Raw genomic sequence first — 6000 nt, 5'->3', positions numbered from 1 at the left:
GCATTACATTTGAACTATAAGACTCCTAATTTCCGAGATCTCTCAAGAGGGATCGTAGAAGGGACGAGAACACTAAAAGAGGACCTGGAGGGGAGATGTCACCTATTCTGAGAGAGCAATTTTCTCGCCTTGGAAATGAAAAGACCCCAACTTTTTCCCCACGACTCCCTTGGTCAATCCAGAGTCAACCGATTGTATTGAAATCTCAAGGTTGGAGCACGGATGGCCCGGCCCGGCGTCTACCGCGGAAGCTAGAGGCGGCAGGTCGGGTGGCGTGGGGTGGGAGTGGGGAGGACCGGGCAGGAGAGACCTCCCCCACATACATTTCCTGCTGGGAGAAGCGCTGGGCGCGCGGGTACCGCGAGAGGGGGCGTTATGAACCCTGCTGGCGGCGAGCGGACTCCAGGGTTATTACTCGACACGTGTCTTTTACTCCTCACAATCCATTTCTTACGGGTAATTTATGAACGAACCTCTTTGATCAGGCTCGGTTTTATCTATCCACTAGTACAGATTACAGACGCGGCTGCTAAAACGCCTGGTCCCCGCTGCCTGAAAGGTTGCCCCCCACCCCCTTCCCAAATGCTGTTGCTTTTTCTCTGGTGATCCCCACCCCCTGCCTCTTGGCTCCGGTCCCCTCCCACCAGCCCCGTTTGCTCTATTAGTTGCAGTCACTCCGGGTATTTCTAAGTCAACAAAAAAAGCTCCGAGCAGGGTCAGTAGGGAGCCAAGGCAGGCAAATTTGGGGCGCGCTATGCCCTCGGTGCCACAAGTGTTGGGGTCCTAAGAAGGCCTCCAGCCACGGAGCAGAAGAACACGCTCCCAAAGTGCGGGGGCCCGCCTTCGGAAGCGAGAAGGCAAAGCTCTTGCAGTCAAGTCCCCGGGGGCCTGTCTTTGCTAAGAGAAGGGACAGGAGCCGCCATGCAGAGGGCAGCGTTAGTCCGCGGTTATCTGCCGGCGGAGCCTCATCAGAACCACCACTTTGGCTTAACTGGGGAGGGAAGGAGGCGGCAGGAGACTGGGAGAGGGGATCACGTTACGGGACTCCTGGTTCCTAATAGGTAAAGGAAAAGCGGACTCTCAGAAGCGGTTATTAATAGTAGATTTGTGGGGGTGGGGTGGGGTGTGTGTGTGTGTGTGTGTGTGTGTGTGTGTGTGTGTGTTAGTAGTATTTCATTAAAACCATATCCTGGAACAAAGAGTTGTTCTTTCATGTGTCTTTGCTCTGTTATTATTCTGACAGGAGTTCTAAAAACAGGATTTTCCAAATCAAAGGATCCCTGGAGTCGGCTGCCTCCTCCCAGCCCCCCTTCCCTTCACCAAACTGCTCTTGGTATCATTATCCCGACACGAAGAATTCTTATACTCTTGATTTAGCCGGAGGACACTTAATAGCTGACTGGATTAAATATTGCAGACTCCAGCCTGGGCCATTTGAAAATCCGGGTCGTGGACTGTGCCTAACTTCAGAGAAGGAAAACTGATCTATGAGATGTGTTTTAAGTTTCACTCAGTCGGGGCCTGGAGAAAAGGAAGAAGAAGAAGGATTCTCTGCTCCAGGTCTCTTTTATATGTTACAAAGTTAGAAGTTTTAAAAGGTGTGTGTTGATAGGGGGTAGCAAGAGGAGTCAAGGGTGGAATGAGGCAGCGAGAGGCAACCATAGCAAGAGGCTAGCAGAAATTTCCTTCTTTCATAATGTAAAAGGGTTTTATAAGAACATTTTAAAAGAATGCTGCTCTGGAAGGCAGGATTCTGCCCCAGGAATGGAACATTGATTTAGGAGTGCTATCAGCCGACCTCTCTGAAGGATTCACTGTCATTGCTAAACTTGCAGTGCCAAGATGGTTGGAGTTTGTTGCTTGTTGGCTTTCAACAATAGTAACAATTTTTTGATTGGTGTAAGTTTCAAGAACAAAAGAGGAAAAGAACTGTGGACTGTTTTGTCCATAACTGTGTTCAGAAATGGAGGTCTGGAAGCCTCAGAGGAAAGCTTTACATAGCAGAGTCAGGGAGTTGGGGTCCAACCCAAAATTCATCTAGGCTGGGCAGATCCAGAGGGGCAGGATCTGATGTTTTTGTCCAGGGCACTCTGGGGGCTATCACCAGATATGTTATGCACCCAAAGGTAATAAATCAAGGTTAAGTTCCTCCTGGGATGGCTAGATGGCTATTTAGATTAAATGCTATAGAGAGAAAAGATATGTCTGTTTATCTGGTCTTATGCATTTTTTAAAATGTCAACCCTTAAAGCTAATATAAGCACTTTGAATATATTTAGTTCTGACCACACCTTTGGAAGTCCAAAAAGGAATAATATAAATTTGGTCAGTAAAGTTAGATTTGATATTGTGGAAAAAATATGCAAACTTTTAAATTTTGTTTGAAGAAGAAAGCTGTGTGTATGGGTAGCTATATAACTTATAAGCCAGGTGCAATGTCAATTTAACAGACTTAGGAATAGTCTAATGCATTTAAACGAAGAGCCACAGCACAGTTCATTTATTGTACAACCTTAAAGTTATTCTCTTCAAATATTTAAAACCTTAATATGCTCAGAGACCCAGGCCTGTGCCACGTGATAATATTCACAATAACATCTATGAACATCCCTCTGAAATACAGAGAAAGGAATTATACTGTTCCACAACTGGGCAACTGCTAATTCATTTTAATGTATTTATAAACCCAACTTCCTTCTTGCATGTAGGGGAAAAAAAGTCCTATCTGTACAAGTCATTAAAAAATCCTTTTCAACCAAACTGATGATTTAACTTGGTAAAATCCCTACCCCATGGGTAGCAGGGATTCCCCAGAGCCCTGGATCCCGCCCCAGGAGGGAGGAATCACCCGCTCATCTTTCAGCCCATCCAAGCATCTTGGAAGTTTAGGGTCTGTCAGGCCTGGCATTCCTTCGCCCTTCTTATCACTCTCTACCCCTTCAAAAAGGCAATTGATTAGTTTCAGCTTTTCCAAACCGAGATCCGATATGTTTCTGAGGATCAAACGTCTTTGAGAAACCAAGAGAGAAACGTGGGGGAGGGAGGATGTGAAGAAAGAAAACTCCAGCGGGGAAGAAATTTGCCTTCTATCCAAACCATCCACACCCAAGGCACCAGAGGATGGGGTCGGGGTGGGGGTGCTGGCCAGGGGATTGGATTGTGACTTCTCCTGGAAGATGCACCTTCCCTTTCCGGAAGCAACTATTTAAAGGAGAAAATATATATCTAGAAAAGGAGGTTGATGATTTATGCCTGGATTTCCCCTCCAAGCATTTGCCTTTCTTGTATTTACAGGCGTGGTCCCATTTGCAAGTTGTACATCTGTTCTCTTCACGTGACATTTCAAAAAAGCCCTAACATCTGGGCAAGATAAACTTCCTTCAGGTACCTGCTCAACTTTTCACTTGTCACACTCGCGTCACCCCGGGCGCGTCCCTTTCCCCCTCCCGCCTGCCTCAGTGATGGGGTCTGTGGCAGGTTTTGTTCCAGCCCTCTTCGCTGGGGCCCCCAGCCCCAGATGACCCCACATCACCCCTCTCCCAGCGCCATCCTTGCCAGGGCCAATTTCTTTGGAAGACCCCCATCCTTATGTCTCCCGCCTCTGGCTCCACTGTGCAGGTAAGTGAGGACACCGTCTTGAACCCAAGGAGAAAAGTCATATTTCCTTCGATTCTGGCTTCAGATCAAAAGCAAACAAAACAAACAAACAAACAAACCTGCCTAGTAAGCAAATCAAACTCGCGCTTAGATTAGACAGTCTCATACACAGCCATGTACACTTAAGTGAATTGAGAAAAAGTGAGCAGCTGATTTTGATGACTGCTTTACATTGAGACTTCACTCTCTCTAGTAGATGTTTAAACTGCATGTTTTGCAGAAATCTAATTCCACTCGCTCGCAATCTCCTCTCCCCAAGAAAGCTGCCTTTCGGTATGAATGTTTTTAGAATTTTTTTTCTTTTCCTAATCTGGAATTTTGTTCCTCTGTCCCCAGCCTAAATCTCACGCATAATTACGAAGACACATCTACAATCTCGAAGAGGGCAGAAAAAATAGAAGGAAAAGAAAATTGTCCACGTAAACAAGAAGGATGGCAGCCCTTCGAGGCCCTGGCTGAAACAAACCCCAAACGATCTCCTTGCAGGGAGCCCACGAAATCCCGGCTATAATTGAGTGTTTTCTTTGAGGTTTCTTGACCATGTGCTTTTTACCATGGTTACTGTGACTCTGATAGGAAAAGCTGGATATTCACGAAGATCCCGTCCTATCCCTTGCCCAAGGCTTATCTCCGTGGCCCTTATACAGGAGAATATAAAGGGCGGAATTTTGTGCCAGTGATTTTAACCTGCCCCACCTTCCAGTGACCTGCCACATGCTCCTTCTTACTTTATAGACATCTGGGAATTCCATACATGCCTTAAACTCCAATTACACACCTTCTTCAAAGGACACGTGCTTTGATTTGCTAAGAACATAAAGTGGGCTCACACGTCCTGGAGCCTTGGGACAAAAGCGAGCGGAAAATATATCTCAGGCCCTGTTTAACGGGTCTCTCATTTGCTGTTCAGTAAATAAGGACAATTAATAATCCTGTTTGTATTTTTCGAGGGCTTGGTTTCCAGGTGGCTGGGAAATGGTGGGGTGGCCGGCTTTTCGAAATTATGAGGAAACCTAGTTCTCCTTCCACTTTGCCGGTGCACTTTCTTCCCACTTTCGCCGGTGCTGGGTGTGCAGCACGCTTTATGACACTCCAGTGGAAAATTCTGGAAAAGTGGCCCCCCGGGGAACCCCCTACCGACCCAAGTTTGTCGCTAATGCAGGCCTGTCTCTGGAAATTTGAGGTTGGGCCTCTGCCTGAAGCTCTTGCTGCTGCTCCCCTCGCTACCGCTGACACTGGGAGCCGCCGCCTCCGCGCAGCAGCCCGACGCGGGCCGGGGCCGTCCACGCCGTCCCGGGAGGCCACGGACATTGTCACTCTACCCACCGTGCGGGCCGCCTGCCACCCACGCAGGGGAGTAGGGGCCCGCACCCCCTCCCGCGCGCGCCGCAGGTGAGACTCCCGCTCCCCACGGAGTTCTGTTTGGGTTTCCGTGGCGTTTGTTCCCCGCAGGTTTGTTTGTTTTTCTTCAAATTACAGATGCAGGGAAAACCGCCTGACATCATGAGAGCGGGACAAACGCTCACTTTGAAGGATTCCTGGGCAGAACTTCAAGTGAAATCATATGCCTGAGAAGAACTTGATACCGGTCTAGAGAAAATAACCAGTTCTGAGTTTGCCAAACCGTGGAATGTGCAAAATGCTCGACTTTTTTGCAAGAGGCCAAGTGTCCCTTAAAAAGTTCCCTTATGAATATGATCCTGAGGACCGAAGGAGCAAGAAGCTTGTGTTGTTGCTGAGTGTGGGAAAAAAGTACACATGTTGTGTGAGTTTCCGCTATTTAACGTTGTTTTATTAATATGTTCCACTTTGGGGAGGGTACCTGCAACTGTGCATGAATTATCATCTGTGCATGTGCTTGTTACCAAGTGTGTGCATAAAGAGGGAAAATGTGTATGATGGGAACAAAAATTCACTGCTTTCTTATGACTGAAGGCTATCAGTCCAACGAAATTAAAAGCAAGATTAAAAAAATTCTGTGCACAGTAAAGCAAACATTCTTATTCAATTGTTTAGAATTCACCCAAGATAATGTAATACAATACATTCCTTCCAGGGAATACATTCTGGCTAAAGAGTTAAAGCTCCCGGGTCCAGACACCATTAAAATCTCACTTCTGAAACAGGCAATTCTTTCTAAATGTCCTTTAAATAAGAATAAGTAGCAAAATAAAATGAAATAAAATGAAAACAGGAAACGATAGAAAAAGAAACACAGGTGGCTTCATTTCTACTTTAAGGCAGGATTAGCACTGTGGTGTGTATGGGGTGAGGGAGGTTGGGAACACAGAAATAGTCAGCAAGCTGAAAATTGTATTCTAATAGTTAATATTTTCCACTGTG

The 6000-nt window shown here is 46.6% G+C and overlaps 1 long non-coding RNA gene across 1 annotated transcript; it reads left to right on the top strand.

The window, feature by feature from the left end:
* The first annotated feature begins 899 nt into the window (after positions 1-899).
* On the top strand, positions 900-5850 carry LOC140697565 (uncharacterized). The gene is made up of 4 exons (XR_012074716.1): positions 900-1061; positions 1244-1560; positions 3295-3384; positions 3994-5850. It is a non-coding gene; the product is annotated as an uncharacterized lncRNA (long non-coding RNA).
* The last annotated feature ends 150 nt before the right edge of the window (positions 5851-6000 follow it).

This window comes from Vicugna pacos, chromosome 7, assembly GCF_048564905.1.
Source record: "Vicugna pacos chromosome 7, VicPac4, whole genome shotgun sequence".
In the NCBI taxonomy this organism is placed as follows: domain Eukaryota; kingdom Metazoa; phylum Chordata; class Mammalia; order Artiodactyla; family Camelidae; genus Vicugna; species Vicugna pacos.
The sequence above is the reverse complement of the archived record's forward strand: the minus strand, read 5'-3'. Positions and strand labels throughout refer to the sequence as shown.